At 34.7% G+C, this 17,286-nt stretch overlaps 1 pseudogene; it reads left to right on the top strand.

The window, feature by feature from the left end:
• The first annotated feature begins 5,207 nt into the window (after positions 1 to 5,207).
• Positions 5,208 to 11,863, top strand: LOC142628310 (TMV resistance protein N-like; annotated as a pseudogene).
• Positions 11,864 to 17,286: the final 5,423 nt, after the last annotated feature.

Genomic DNA, 17,286 nt, shown 5'->3' with positions numbered 1-17,286 from the left:
ACAAGGATGAGTAATATGTTTATAGTTTATTGTAACCTAAGCCAAATATGAAATAACTAGTACCTAATGATAATACATATTTTGCAAACTTGTCTTTATTATGGGAAAAATTAACATTTTTGATCCCCCGGCCCAATAACACAAAAAATAAAGGTAAAAGAAAAGTGTTATAGAGAAATGAGTACAGGGTATTTAGCTTTGCAAATTCATGATTGATTGGACTGGTCTTGATGGTATTTTTTTCCTTTTTGATTGTTTCTGGAAGTAATTTTAATTTTTTTTTTAATTTGTTGCTCTATTAACTAGATAAGATCTAAAGGCAGTATGACTGATTTAAATTATATTGGTTATCTTTTAGCATGTAGTAATGTGTACTTCAAGAAGTATCAGCTGCTTTTAAAGAATAAAAGCTAATCACCAGTTAGGTGTTACAATGAATAGCCTTGTCCCAACAAGTTAAGTGCATTCAAGTAAAGAGAACTTTGAAATGTTTTGATGAATGAATAGTTTTCTCCTTAAATAAGATTATTGGGACCGAATAGATTTATCATTCCCGATAGTGAATGTCTGAGAATGAGCTCGACATCAACAATGGATCATTACCTCATTGATTTGTCATGAAAACAGGTACTTGGAGGGAATAAAGTAGGTCATGGACTCATTGCCGAAGCATGGACTGAAATGGTCAGGATGCTCTCAGGCATAGATACAAACATTTGATAAGGCAATATAATGACATAAAGGTTCTTCAATAGAGTGGGTTATGTTGGGATGAAACAGGAGAAATGGTAACCACTGAGATTATGTCTAGGATTCTTATACCAAGGTTGGTCTGTTCTGAGTTTTTACAAATTGCTATTATATATGTTGAAGGGGTTTCTAATGAAGATGTAGAATATTTTCATGCAATGCAGATTTCAACAATGAAGACCCCAATTTGATGATTGGTATATTTCTTGTTTCAGAATTGAGAGCTTCCCAAATAATTCACAGAATTTTATTGCCTGCTTATATATTCATATTTCATTGTGTTGTTCCTTAACTTACTATATCATCGTTCTTTCAGTTGCATCGTGTCATTTTCTGTCGTTACTATCCAAAGTCTGATGTCATAGAACTGACAATTATGCTTATTCCTACTTGATTAATGGAAATCCAGCTTCTGTTGGAGGGTATAACCAAGTGGTTCAAGATATTGGTTGCATGTAATGGTGCCAGTGAGATTTTCTTTTCACAAGCCTATAACAGGCTGCAGCATTTGGTGAGATTTTCCCCATATTTACTCTTTTTTAAAATTCTTCTGAATGTGTAAAATTTCATGCAACTCTCATAAGTTTCAAATTAAGATCTCATGAATAAACATACCATAATAGAACTCTCTCAAATTTTAAATATTTGTTTTTGATATATGGAAATGGCAACACCAATGAAAGGCAAAATTACTAAATTCACTCACTGGACATTGATGACTATGAGCTGGGATTGATGATCTCTCTCTCTCTCTCTCAATACTACCTATAGGTTGAAAGGATTGGAACATTCAATTTATGACTTGATAGATAATTTATGACCATCTGCATAATTATAGATGAAGGCCATGCGAAAACTACACTAGCATAAGTTAATGTAAAAACTTTGACTAATTAGTGTTGTCATAAGTTTTAATTTCACAATAATGCAATTACTGCGTTTAGTCCTGAAAGTGTCGTATAAAAACTTTGAAATCTCTCCATTTCAAGTAATGTTGGAGATTGATTTTGTTTAACCATATGAAACAATATAATTGTTCCAATTTTGCTTTGGTGCCCTTTAGAATAAATTCTTGCTTGTAATAGGGTTATTTTGAAGTTGTAGGTGAAGAGGATGACCAATATTTGGTAGTAGTGATTCTCATGGACTGTTATTATATTAACCTTGAGTTAGAGCAATTGCACAGAAGGAATAAGATTGGTCCTACATGCAATGCTCAAGCTTTGTCCTGGATGGTTGCATCATGCAGTAGAAGATTTGGCATTATGAGTGGCAAAGACGTGCTAGAAGATCAAAATTTAAGCTTAATGAAGATTACACGGAAATAAAGGATCTCCCCATTCAGAATGGCTTCACTGCTGGAAGTTTTAAATAAATCTTGTTCTTTATCAAAATGTGAATCACTTAATTTTATTATTCCTTGTAGTTCGATGTGAGTCTATACCTATTTTAATTATAGGACACTAAATTTCGATTGTAATGACCACTGATTAATTGTATGCAGATTAAGTGGCATCCATGTTTGAGTTAAGTTATTTGTGGGTTTCGTGTAGTTCTCAACATAATGGTATTTGTGTATCATCAAAATGTGTCAGAATTCAGCGAGGCTTATTTGCTAGAACATGACTTACCATAAAAATGGGGAAAAAAAATGGGGAGGCTTATTAGGGCGTGAGGAGATAATTAGAGGTATGTACTATATTCTGGTGCATTTGTTATTCAGGTGGCACTAAGAATGAAGGACTGTTGTGAAATCATATTCACAAATGCGGGATATGTTTGTTAGTATTTATGCAATCATATATGGATTTTTTTGATGACTTTGCTAAATGTTCCTAAATTGTTTTTTGTGATCTATGCTTGATTTATGGTAATGAAAGTTGGAATGGTAGATCAAGTTTTTTGAACATAAAAATGGAGAACGACAATAATGCCTTTCTGATGGGGATTAATGATAATTGAGGATATGCAATGTCCAACTTGGGTATTCAAAATATCTCATCAGAGAAGAAATGAAAATCTGTGACTTCTTAAACCTCATCATGCCGTTAAAAAGGTCAGAGAGTCATCAAGGAAGAGATAAAAGAAGCAATTGAGGAGAATCCATATGTAGTCAAAACACACGAGTACTGAGTAGTCAGGGGAAGTTTGGATGGTTACTAATTGGTATAGACCTAGAAGGCAAAAAGTTACTGACCTTTCTTTCTAATACACTTTCTTAATAGTGATTTATTTAAACAACCAAATTTTATAAATTGTGAAAAAGATAGCTCTATGCAATCTTTCCTAATGCTCTCTAAGCCTCTATTTTGCAGGTACTCCAGTGCTTTTGCAACAGCTCAGGCATTGCAAGCTTAAGATCAAACACCAAAGATCAAACACCAGAGGGGTCTGTCTTGGTGTGCACAGCTCCTGATAATTGGCAATTGGTGATCACCATTTGGAATACTTCTCCAAGTTGGAGGAAAAATTTCAAAAACTGTTTCCTAGTTTCTTCAGCTGTGATACATTAGGCAAAGAAGACTGCTGGATGTTTTGCATTTAAAAAAAAAAAAATTTTTTCACAGCTATGCTAAAAGAATTCCCCCTCCTTACCCTCTTGATTGCAATATCTGCACGAAGAAGAAAAAGCTTCCATGATGAATAAAAGTGATGGTGGAAGATGCTTCTGAGTTCTGACTTGCCAAAGTGTATTTCTGAGTTTTGAGTTCCATGTGTATTTTTGCTGCTCATAACAGGGTACTAACTGAGGTTAGGGTTCTATAGCTAAATTTCCTTCTAAATTGTATATCTTGGTCTTGTAATAAACTTGTACCAACCCTTCCTTTTGGCTGTATCAAAAAATAAATAAACTGCTTATTACTTCACATCTATCAGTGTCCACATACTTGCACACCATATATAAAATGTGGACTTTCCAAGAATGTCCACATTCCCTTGGCATGGTCTTCCCTTCTCTCTTCCCCACTCCCTCAAAACCACTGCACTTCCCCTCTCTCTCTCCTCTCCATACTCCTCAATGCCCCACCCTACCTCTCTTCTTTTTCCCTAATCCTCTATCAGATCCCTCCTACTACTCCTGCCTCAGTGCCTCTTCACCCAATATCCATTTCTCTCTGCCCCTCCCATCTCTCTCCTTATCAATACCACTCAAAACCACTTCTCCATTGTAACTACCTAACTAAATAACCAACTCAATCTCTCTCCCGCTATTGATGCTGTTACTCTAGTGAACAAGACTGCAAGATTTCAGTGAATTTGGAGGAAGTGAAGGAATTAGCATTAGAGAGGCTACTTGAAATATAAAGATTGGAAACAATCTGATACTCTCTTTCTTGAATGCAGTTCCATAAAAAGGATTTTAGAACCTCTGAATTATTGTAAAATTTGGACCTATCAAATGGAGAATTTTGGAGTCGTAGAGCAATTAGAACATCCTATTCAGTATATAGTTGATGCTAATGCAGTGGGGAAAAAAGGTCTTCTTTGACCTAGGAGAACATGAACAAGGGCATATGTGGTTCTTTGGAACCAAAGCATGGAACATAGTGTTGAAATTTTGGGTCTTTGTACATGAGGGTCATGGAAGATATGCAATGTTGTTCAATGCAATAACTGAGCTAAAATATAGTTAAGGTACCCGGTGTGCCATATAAATTGAAAGCTAATTCTTAAGAAGGGATTAAGAAGCATCTGTATTATAGCAAATATTTTTTTCCTCGATTTTGGAGGACTAGGATTTGAAGAAAGAATTCAGCTGTAAGGCGCTTTTGGAAAGTGTACCCGGATATGCCATGCTTGACTAGTTAGATAGAAGAAACGTTACAAGATTAAAGAGTAATGACACTTCTTCTGTTAGTGGGGCTTTGAGTTGAACAAATTATCATTTTGTTATTTTAGTTTTCAAATATTATTTGAAAATTAAAAAAAATTGAAGGTATTAGTATTACAGCAGATGGCTTCATCATCATCACCATGTAGCCATGTATGTTTGACAAACATAGATACGTTTGGATGAGCACTTTATTGATTTGCTAATATGAATAAATTTCTAGAATGTCATTTGTTAAAGAATCATTCCAAGAAAATTTTAATATTAATTTGATAAAAAATATAAAAAGCAGTCAATTATTATTATTTTTTACATAAAAATGTTTCTAAAATTGGTTTATTAACAAATGGACTTATAGCGTTGATTAATATTTATCAAAAAATATACATTCTCTCGTATTGTTCCCAAATTTCCAAGAGGTTCCACAATAAGGGAGATAAGCCAATATTTTAAAACATGTTGAACTTTTTTTTTTAGCAAAAGAAACATTTTTAATTTTTTTTTGAAAAACAAAAACATTTTTAACTTGGGTATTTATTTTACACCCTTTTTTTCCAAGCTAACATTATTATATGTGATTTGAGAATTGATTATAGAATAAAGTCATGAATAGTATGCTTAGACAGCTTAAACACGCGTCCAGACGTTCCTTTTCTTTGCAAACTGACAACTCCTCTCGCCAGTCGTCTCTTCCAATTCCAAATCCCATTTCTTTCTTTCTCAGTTTCTCCTCCTCCTTTCAGGTCATCCCAACCATCAATTCCTATATCTCCCATGTCTCTTGTGACCGGCAATGAAGTCTCATCTTCCTCTTTCACCCCCCGACCCATGAACTTTGACGTCTTCTTGAGTTTTAGGCTGCGTTTGTTTCGACGGTAAACGGTTTCAGGAAATGGTTTTCCGCATTTTCGGGTGTTTGGCAGGTGCTGAAAATATGGTCAAACGGAAAATAAGAACAGTTGACTGTAAAACTTAGGCCTCTGACCCGGAAATTCTTTTCCATTTGTATTTTACCTTCAAACCGTTTCAGTCCTATTTTCCCTCTCGCCTTCTCGCTGCCTCAAGTCAAGCTCCAGTCAAGCTCCACTCCCTGCCTCAAGCCGGTCCGAGCTTCACCCACCGTCCGACGAGCGCCGCCACTCTCCCACAGCTCCGGCCCACTGGACGAAACCTCACCCACACATCTCCGATCCCCACACAGCTCCGGCCCACTGGACAAACCCACACCCACACACCTCCGACCCACTTTACCAGCCCACCAACGGCGCGAGATCGCGCCATGACCCAGCGCGAGATCGCGCCATGACCCACCGCGAGATCACGCCGTTGCACCCTGGCACTGCGATCTTGCGCAGTCGCACCCCAGCACCGATCGCGATAGCGCACCCCAGCATCGCGATCGCGCCGACGCACCCCAGCCCTCGCGATTGCGCCGTCGCACCCCAGGATCCTTGATCGCGCTGCCTTCGCGATCCTTGATCGCGCCTCCTCCTTCGCGATCGCGCCGCTTCTCTCTCGGATTTTAGGATTTTTTTTTTTTGGGTTTTGTTTCTTTTGTGATTTTACTGAGAAATGATGATAAATATTTGATTGGAAGTTGAGAAAATGTGAGCATCAAGTAAAAAATGTATTTTCTATAATATTTTCAAGATCACAACCAAACACCTGAAAATATTTTCCAAAGTATTTTTTAAAATGCCACCAAACACCTAAAAATATTTTCCTTTCCGGAAAATATTTTCTTTTCTTGAAAACATTTTCCGGAATTGCTTTACTGTCGAAACAAACGCACCCTTAGAGGTGAAGATACCCGCCTTGGTTTCATAAGCCACTTGTATAACGCTCTGGTTCGGCTGGGTATTCGCACCTTCATCGATGATAATCTCTCAAGAGGAGAACAAATTTCTGCCCAACTTCTCAAAACCATAGAGAGTTCAACGCTTTCAATTGTCGTTTTCTCTGAAAATTATGCATCCTCCGCTTGGTGTTTGAATGAACTTGCTAAGATTGTTGACTGTGAGAAGAATGATCAGTTGGTGCGGCCGGTTTTCTACAATGTGGATCCATCAGAAGTTCGTAACCAAAAGGGAAAATTCGGGGAAGCACTGGCTGAACATGAAAAAGTCAAGGATAACAACGATGTTCAAAGGTGGAGAGAAGCTCTAACTGAAGCTGGCAATATATCTGGTTGGCATTACCAGTATGGGTATGTATTCAGTGACCATTCTTGTGCTGATTTCTTAGTTTTAATGGCTTTGTGATGACCGCTGATTTCTGAATTTTATTGCTAAATTGTTTGCCCTGATTAGAAAAATTTAGGGGAACATCGTTAGATGTCTTGTCTTTTTTATTTATTTATTTTTTATTATTTAAATTTTGAAGTTATTGAATTACCTTTAAACAAATTTATCAAAAATTTAAACAACTATGTATCTAAAAAATTAAAAACTTTTTTTTTGTGCTAAAAAATACTTAACTAATTTTTATACACAAAGGGCTGATTGCTAGGAGGATTTTGTTTTTGTTTTCAAAACAATATAAAAACAATTTTCACAAAATTGAACTTGAAAATAGTTTTTAGATAATAATTTTATATTTTACTGGTTTTTACTTTTAAGAACAATTTTTAAAATACTAAAAACAAAAAAATAATTGTTTGGGAGGCCAATTCTATTTTTGAGATTTAAAAAAAAATTACAAAAAGTAATTTGTAAAATATGTAGATTACTTTTTTTTAATTTTTTTTTTTGTAGATCTCATTATGTATTTTTTTTTTTTTTAAAATGATAAGTTTTAAATTTAAAGGGTGAGAATTCTTTTTGGGATAAAGATAAACTTCTTAATTTAAGAGATAAAAGAGTTATATGGGGTCTATTGTTTTCAATTTATTTACAACTATGTCATTAAAAACATTTTCTATATCCTAAAAACACCCTTTTAGTCGTTTTCAAAATCCTGTTTTAAACTAGGAAAATAGGATACAGTTTTTTGAAAACTGTATTTAGAAAATATTAGCCAAACAATAAATTCAAGTGTGGGCCTCACCATTTTACCCCTTCTAATTTTTATTTTAGAGTCAAACTCATCGCATGCATATATGCTCTCTGAATGATAGGTGCAGTGAGTTCAAATTTATTCAAGGAATTGTTGAGGAGATCTCAAATTCTAAATTAAATCGCACACCATTATTTGTTGCTCAATACCCGGTTGGAGTAAATTATCGTGTAAAGACCATACTTTCAGATATTGAGTCGAATGATATTCACATGATAGGGATTTATGGCCCTGGTGGAATAGGTAAGACAACAATTGCAAAATCTATTTTTAATAGAATTTGTGATCGTTTTGAAGGATTTAGCTATCTAGAGAATGTTAAAGAAAAGTCAGGGACAAATGCTAGGGTAATTGAACTACAAGAGACACTTCTTTTTGAGATCTTAAGGGATAAAAATTTGAAGGTGGGAAACAAATTTCGAGGAATCAATGTGATAAAGGAAAGACTTTCTTGTAAGAGGATTCTTTTAGTTATCGATGATGTGGATAAATGGGTTCAGGTAGAAAATTTGCTAGGAGGATGTGATTGGTTTGCCTTTGGAAGTAGAATCATTATCACAACAAGAGACAAACACTTGCTAGCTACTCTTGAAAAAGGTTGTTCAACCTATGAGGTAAAGGAATTAGATAATGACGAAGCTCTTGAACTCTTTAGTATGCATGCTTGCCATGGAAACAAACCTAAAGAAGATTATTTGGAACTTGCATACCAAGCTATTCATTATGCCAAAGGCCTTCCATTAGCTCTAGAAATAATGGGTGCTGAATTGTATGGAAGAACTACGAAAGAATGGAAAAGTGCATTATCTAAGTATGAAAGGATTCCTAACAAAGATATTCATAAAATACTCCAAATAAGTTATGAAGGATTGGATGAAAATGAAAAGGATATTTTCCTTGATATTGCATGTTTTTTCAAGGGACTTGACAAGAATTATGTTGTAGATATACTAAATGCTTGCAATTTATACCCACTTATTGGTATTCAGAAACTTGTTGATAAGTCACTCATTACTTTAAGTGAATGTAATGCATTGTCTATGCATGACTTGGTACAACAAATGGGTAGGGAAATTGTTCGACAAGAATCTCCGCAAATGCTTGGAATACGTAGTAGGCTAAGGTGTTATGAGGATGTTCTTGAAGTAGTAACTGAAAATATGGTATAAGTTAATTCCCTTCACCTTCTCCCTTTTTTTTTTGTTGGGTAGATGATTTTTATTTTTATTTTTTGTATAATGTAATTCACTCATTGCTTTTTTTCCAACTTGGGGTCAGAAAAAATTCGAGGCATAATGTTATGCTCGCCAGGACCAACAAAGATGAAATTAGAAGCTAAATGTCTTCAACGGATGAAAAATCTCAAATTCCTTATAGTTGATAATGTACATTTTTGTGGAGACCTTGAATATCTTCCCAATGGATTACGGTTGATTGATTGGCCCAGATTTCCTTTCTCTTCCCTGCCATCCACTTTTTGTCCTCACAGACTCATTGCATTCAACGTGCCACAAAGTCACATTATATTGGACAAGCTTCTAGAGGTATAATAATTTTGATTTATTATAGCTTATTACTTTAATAAACTATATCTTAAAGGCAAAACTGATAACTTTTTCTTGAGGTATTATCTTTTGGTGTTGTACCTTAGATTCTACAATTGAATTCATCCACATTTTTGTATTAACCAATGCAACAAAAACAATGCTATTTTTTCTAAAGAAGTTAAAATTCAAGCTTATAATTCATTGATACGTACGACCACATAATTGAATTTAATTAGTTGGGGAAATTAAGGTACAAAGTGGAAAAAGAATATAAGTTTTACTCCTATTTTAAAGTTTGTTCTCAATAAAGAAAATTCTGTTTTGGCCAAATTTTGATTTGGCTTTTTTTCCCCATGGACACAGCTGAAAAACTTGGCATATATGAATGTCAGTCACTGTCATTACATTAGAAAATTGCCTGACTTATCGATCACCACCCCAAACATAAAGAAATTGGATCTTCGTGAATGTAGAAATTTAGTCGAAGTTCATGAGTCGGTTGGACGTCTTGATAAGCTTGAAAAGTGGGACCTCACAGATTGTAGTGAACTTCAAATTCTTCCAAGCTCCCTCATGATGAAATCTTTGAAATATTTTCGCCTTTTTGGTTGCATAAGGCTTGAGAAGTTTCCCAATATTCCGCAAGAAATGGATGGTTTAAAGGTTCTAGATTTGTTTGACACTGCTATTAGATAGTTGCCACCATCATTTGGGAATCTCATTGGGCTCGAGCAATTATACCTAAGTTCCAATTTTTCCTCCATTCATCTTCCAAGTAGCATCTATAAAATGCAGCATCTTCGCCTACTCTATCTTTTTGGTGGCATCGAATTTCTGAAGGACGTGGAGATAAGTAGACAAGCACTGAGCTATGGTAGATTTTCCAATTATGGGTTTCGGAGCTTGAATTTCCTATTTCTTTGTTGTTCTAAAAATTGTGAAGAAATAGATTTCATATTGACTTCTTGTTGCCCACTCTCGCTGAAACGTTTATCCATATGGAGCAAAGATATTAGCCTCCCAGAAAGTATTAATAGATTCAGTTCGTTACATTGGCTTGAAATTAGGGATTGTATGTTTGTTGAGGAAATTCCAAAGCTTCCAAAAAGTATAAGAGAAGTAGATGCATCAAACTGCTTCTCGTTAGATTCACATTCAATACAAAAATTATTGCTTCAGGTATGTCTCTCTCTTATACAAAATGTTTTTTGTTACCTTTCCAATACTTCACTAGATTTGCTAAATGCCAATTTCTTGAATATCCTAATTGCATGCAGTTTGGAAGAATGTTAAGGCTTCCAAAAATTATGACATGTTTAGGTGTGAAAGGTGACATATTACTGGATTCACAATCATCTACTAGGCTCTCCCCCACTGAGTTTTCTATCCTTCAAACTGACTTCTACGACCCTATAAATGTGTCACAAAATTATGTTGAAGATGACACTAGATGCGAATATCAGATTATATTACCAGGAAATGAGATTCCGAAGAAGTTCAACCATCAAAGTGTCAATGGCTCCATATCATTCTGGATTGGTCCAGAATTTCCAACATTTGCCCTGTGTCTAGCTTTTTGTCTAGATGGGATGAGGGATACAGATACATACAGTTATATTTGTGTTGTTGACATTTTCATCAATGGTCATAAGCGATTGCTCAGGCAAAGACTCTTTGATAATTTGGAGTATGGTCATCTGTGGATGTATGGTTTACCTCATAGCCAATTGCAGCAGGAATTTCGAGACTTGCTTCAAGGTGATCAGAATCTTGTTGAAGTTTCATGTAAAATCTCTAATTGGACTAGTAAAACTGGCGGAGAAAATGCTCCTATCATTGCAAGGATGGGCATCCATGTGGAATGCATTTGTCAGCCACAGAATTCCATTATCATCAGTGAAAACTATGAACTGGTGCAACCACAAAACCGTCAAATTTCAAAGAGGATTATGCACCAACGACTCAGACCATTTCTTAACCGAGGTCCCAGTTTTATCCTACGCAGACTGTACCATACCCAGTGCCCAATCCAGAGTACTTCTCGTCGACAACTACTAAAAGCAAGAAAAGTCCATAACAGCAACAGCAGCAAGAGAAAGAGGCTCTTAGTAGCAAAGAGCTGCAAATGTTTGTATGGAGCTCAAGAGCATGGCTTGTGTTCAAAAGAGTTGGGCTCTACATATTTGGAGGGATTAACTTCAGTGCAGTCCAGCAATTCGGACATTTGGATTAGAGATATTCCAATTGGTGAACCAGAAATACCAAAAATAAGTCACTCTGCCCAAAACAGAACAAGATCAAAGAAAACGAGGAGATCTTGATAAATTAAAAAAAATAAAGAAATATGCCTAGGTAAAGTACTCTTATGACTTTTTTTTTCAAATAATTTTCTTTAGTTGCATTATTTCATTTGAATTTTTGGGTGTCTTTGTCACTTCTCTCTCTCTCTAAATGAACAGGTTTATGTGAGGGGTATTAATACAATTGCAAAGAACATGCAGAGTTCATTCTCTTTTAACGGTAAAAAATTTTTTCAAAATTATTCTAACTTTGGGTCAGCTGTTTGCTGGTGGAACACGTTCTTTATTCACTGTCTGCATAAGTTGTTTGCCTTAGAGCTCATTCCTAGGCCTTTTCTTTCAATTACAACTTTTTAGACTTTGAATTAACAATTTTTTCCTCTGTTTTAGTGTGGAGTGTGGATTGTCATTATGATGGAAGAGGGGTACTGAGGTGAGTTTCATCAGGGGAAGGTGAGGTGGAGAGAGGTTTGGCTGAACAAGACTGCTGGATTGGAGAGGTTTCAGGAAATTTGGAGGAAGTGAAGACTGGTTTGGGTCCTGTCGAGCTCTTGGAATGGTATATTTGAGATGTGATGTTTGTTTCTGTTTGAATGCTTTTAAACTTTATGTATATATCTTGTGCTCTATGTGTTCTGCTGGTTTATTTTCTATGAGAATGAGCTTAATTTAGTAATCATATGTCCTTTGGAAACTGGTTTTGAGGAATTAGGTGGGAGTTACATAATTACATTACTTTACTTGGTAACCCAGCTATTGGAGTGGGAAAAAGTTTGGAGATGGAGTCTATGTTAAATGAGATCTTGCTAAATATATTCAATCATTACAAACTCGATAGCCTGATACCCTCTCACTCTTTTACACACACACACACACACACACATGCATACATGTATGTATTTCTATGTATATCTGCCTTTTTGTTTTGGTATATAGGTGAATGTTATTTTCTTGAAGGCAGTTCCATAATAAGGCTTTTAAAACCTCTGAATTATTGTAAAATTAAAACTATCAAATGCTGGATGTTGAGTAGTAGAGATATTAGAACATCAAGTTGACTAGGTAGTTGATGCTATGCAGGGGATAAAAAGAAGGTTCTTCTTTGACCAAAGAAAATATGAACAAGGGCATATGTGATTCTTTGGAGCCAAAGCATGAAAGAGAGTTCAATTTTTGGCTCTCTCTGTATACGAGGATCATGAAAACAATGTGATGTTGTTCAATATATTATTTGAGGTAAAACATCGTTAAAGTACCTGGTGAGCAACATAAATCGAAGGCTTATTCATTACAGGGGTTCAAGAATAGGCAGTTCTATAGTGAAAATATTTTTCTTAATTTTTGAGATTTAGGGTCTGAAGAAAGAATGCAGCTGTAAGGTGATTTTGAAAGGTGTACTTCGATATTTCCTTGCTCCTAGATATGCCAAGCTTGACTAAGTAGATAGAATAAATGTTAACAAGAGAATTTTCACTTGGAATATTAGAAGTAGGCCCGGTGCACTGGATCATGTGGAACATTGTTAATCTGCTCTGATTCTGATTCAGTGGAAACTATTTCTGAATTTTGGAATAAAGACTGCAATACTATTTAGTTAGTAATGATTTCTGTATTAGGAATCAGAACACAATGGTAGCCAGTAATATGGGATTCTTAGGAAGTGTTACTGGAACTTGAGATACATGTGTGTTGTTTTGGATTTGAAGTCTGGACGCTCTCTTTTGTTTTTGTTTTATGTTTTGTGTAGGGGTGTGAAATTTGTTAAATTCCTTCATATTTGTTTTACAGATTCGGTTATGGGGCGAGATAAGACTTCAGCTTATGTCTCCACTCTACACTGTGACATTCTCAGTTCTTGGGAACAGATGCCCAACTGGCGTCCTTAGCATTATTGAGGAAATCCTTAGCAGGTACTTTAGTAACAATTCAGGCTTTGCAATCTTAAGTTTAAAGACAGAGAGGCCTGTTTGGGTGTGCACAGCTCCTGATAATTGGCAGTTGCTGATCATTGCTGAAGGGTTTTTGAAAGATTCTTCTAAGTTGGAGGAAAAATGTCAAAACTGTTTTATGTTTGCTTCAGCCTGCAATACATTCTGTACAAAAAGAATGCTATATGTTTCGGGTTGAAAATAAATAAGATAATAAAATCTCTTTTCACAGCTTCTCTTAAAGAATTCTCTCTCCTTGTCCTGTTTATTGCAAGTCACATTGGAGGATATATCTACACAAAGAAGAGAAGGCTTCTTTGATGAATAAAAAAATAAAATAAAATCACTTCTGACTCACGGAAGCAGGGGATGGCAGTGTTTTTTGCTATTCATAACAAGGGCACTAACTGAGGTTAGGGCTTTAGCTAAATTGGCTTCTAAATCACATATGAATATCTCCTGGCCTTGTAATAGAAACTTGAACCAACCCTTCCTTTTGATTGTATAAAAAAAATAAAAAAATAATAAAAATCTAAAAATGCAAAAAATTCTGTCATTACCAGTTAAAAGTCCCTTTTTTAGGTGGATGGGGATTATGCTATTGCTTATAAACTTCAACCCAAGAGTATAAAAGTTACCTATTTATTCTCCCTACATTTTCAAATTGTCGAAGGATCAAAAGAGATATAGAGAGCCAGATACACTATATAAATTACCAATTCTAATTTCTTTGATTGTTAAAACTTTGTTAAGTTGTGTTAATTCTATTTTTGGTATGAGTGATTAGGTTTTTAAGAATGCAGTGGCTTTGATTGAGGGACTGTTGAAGAGAGAAGACCGTGCCTGTCATGGGAGGGATTTACATCAGACCCTATATACATCATTATATTATTATTTCTCGCTTCTCAAAAAAAAAATTATTATTTCTCTTCTAATCTCCTTCCACTGGGACATACCATGAAACTCAATGTCTGTGTTCAGATTGTTTTGTTTTAAGAAGAATCAAATTTTAGTAGCTTTCTTCAATTTATGTTAGAAGTATGGGAGCATCATGTCTCGTTTCTTTTAAAGCTCACAATTCCACAACCTGCACCTACAATATTGACCTTTTATAGCCATTTGATCATCCCATTGTTTGTCCTCCTTTCATGCACTTATTTCCCTCTTCAATCTAATGTAATCTTGGATAGCTTCTCTTGCAGTTCTTCACCTTGGCCCCTTAAAAATTAAGTAGATGATTGTAGTGTTTATAGGCTCATAGCATGTGTTGAGTTTGTTATGGGCATATTTGTTGCTGATATGGCCATTGCAAAAGCCCCAAGGGCGAAAATGAGTTTTCGCCCTTATTTTTTAAAGAATCTAGCATAATGTCCATGTTTTGAAACTATATAGCAAAATGTCTCTGTTTTTCAAACTCGGTTTTAACAAAATCGAGTTATATGTAAATTTTTAAGTGAAACTCGACATTGCTAATGTCAAGTTTCACTTAATTTTCAAAAAAAAATTGAGTGGCAAAATATGTATAGAACTCAATTTTATTAAAGTCGAGTTTCAAAATAAGAACATGGTATTTAATAGTTTCAAAATATGGACATTATGCTAGATTTTTAAAAATAAGGGCAGAAACCTATTCTTCTCCCAAAAAAAGCAAGTTAGCCAACAATGACCAATGTTTGACTTATTAGACGTGCATTTTGGGTGATAAAAAAAAAAACCAATATTCATCCAAATGCCTATGGCAATGGTGACTTCGGTATGTTTGAGGCTACTTATTTTGTTAAAATTAAAATTTTTTTACTGAAAATATTATAGATAAAGGTAAAAGTATCTGAAATAGTATAGTGAGACCTATAAATAATACCAAAAAGTGCAGTAAGATCTATGTATAGTAGCAAAAATAAACTAAATAGTAAAAAAAAAGTTGGCAAAAATAATATTTGTCAAACAGACACTTCATTTGTCTTCTTGATATTCAGCTTGATGGGTCTGTAGTACTGAGTGAGATGACACGAAGTGAATAAGCATTAACTTTGTTGAAGATAGATCATCGAGCATTCTCAACTCTGATGCTGATCACAACCAAGAAGGCGGCAACAAAACGCCATCGTTTTATGCCAGAGATCCTCAAGTTTCATAAAAGGAACAAGTGCAAAACGGTGCCGCTTTACTTAAGTGATACACGCCGAAGTCACGTGAAGAAGAAACGAGTTTAATTTTTATTTTTTGTCTGTTATAATTAAGCCTGATTACGTGTCAAGATTCTGTTAGTAGACGTTGAGTTCTGTTACAGATTTTTTACCTCTTCTGACTCTGTTTCACTATAACAGAGGTGTAACTGTAACCTATTGACCGTACTCTCTCATCTTAGTTACTCATTCAATGAAATGGAGCAGCTCTATTATAAACTCTTTCGTTTCTTCTGTTAGTGAGGCATTGGGTTGAACAAATTATCAATTATCTTATAAGAAACAAAAAGACAGAAGATAATATAATATGCAGAACTGGTTCAAAGTAAGGTCCATCTAAAACTTTCATTTATTACTTAACTTTAAAGAAAAATTGAACAGGAGTTCTCACCTTTGAATTGATTATTGCATTGATTTCTAAACGTATAAATTTCACCAATATTTTTTCTTGAAAAAGACGATAGCACCCTAACTATGACAATGACAAATGCATAAACCTCCATTTGCAATATATGGAAAATTTTGACATTGAAAAAATAAAAATAAGAATAAAAAAGCCTATAAGCACGCATCGCATCACATGTCCGATAATGCTAATTATCAACTCATTATTAAGAGAATAAGAATCCATTGGCATTAATTTTTAAATGATCCAAAATACTCTCAACCATCAATCACAATAAAATTTTATAAAAAATCAAATAATATGATCAAATAAGAAAAATAATATATTTCAAACATTTAAATTTTCTCTAAAAAAAAATGCCTAAATTTAGGTCTAATTACAACTTATTCACTTGTGGTTTGGTCGAAATTTAAGTTATTTACCTGTGGTTTGAAATTTGATACTTTATTTACTTGAGGTTTGACCAAAATTTAAATTGTCTACCTATGATTTGAAATTTCATGACAAAAGTATTCCGATGGATCCGTTTTTATTTTATTTTATCTTGTATTTTTATGTTTTTTGTGTTTTTGAAGGAGTGAGACATAAAAGTGGAGCAAACTTATATATTTAGCCTTATTTTAAATAGAGATATGTTACAAAATTTTAACTGAACTAATTTCAAGTGGATAAAATGTCAAATTTCAAACCAAAGGTAGGTAACTTAAGTTTCGGTCAAACTATAGGTGTGTAAATTGTAATTTTCCCTAAAATTTATAGTCAAAACTACATGGTTGGTGCTTGAGATTTACACTGTGAGCATAATTGGTTCCTTGAGTTGCAAGTGAATTTGAAATTTTGTGTGTGGCTTTTTGGATGATATGGAACTATTGCAACAAACTCATTTTTGGAAACAAATCTCCTTGTCTAGATGGTCTGTGGTCTCGAGCTTCGATGTGCTAGTAAATGGTCTCCTCCTTCTTCAGATTCAATATTCAAATTAAACCTTGCTTTGCCTCAGTCTTGGTCCAAGTCATCTGTTGGTGTGGGCTTTCTCATCCGGAATTCAAAGGGGGAAGTTATGGCAGCATTATGTGAGTGAACCAGGAAGGAACTTCATTCTCTTTGGACAGCAGCTACTGTCATGCGTAAGGCCCTTGTGTTTTGTCAAAACACTTGCTTTTCCAACGTCATTTTTGAAAGCAATTTTTCTGAATTGGTGGACTTCCTTAACTCTAATAGAATCTGTTCCCTTGAAGTGGCTTGGATTTTGGAGGATATTAAACTTTTCTGTGAACAATTTG

Source organism: Castanea sativa, chromosome 3 (genome assembly GCF_040712315.1).
Source record: "Castanea sativa cultivar Marrone di Chiusa Pesio chromosome 3, ASM4071231v1".
In the NCBI taxonomy this organism is placed as follows: Eukaryota; Viridiplantae; Streptophyta; class Magnoliopsida; order Fagales; family Fagaceae; genus Castanea; species Castanea sativa.
This window is presented reverse-complemented; position numbering and strand designations above follow the sequence as displayed.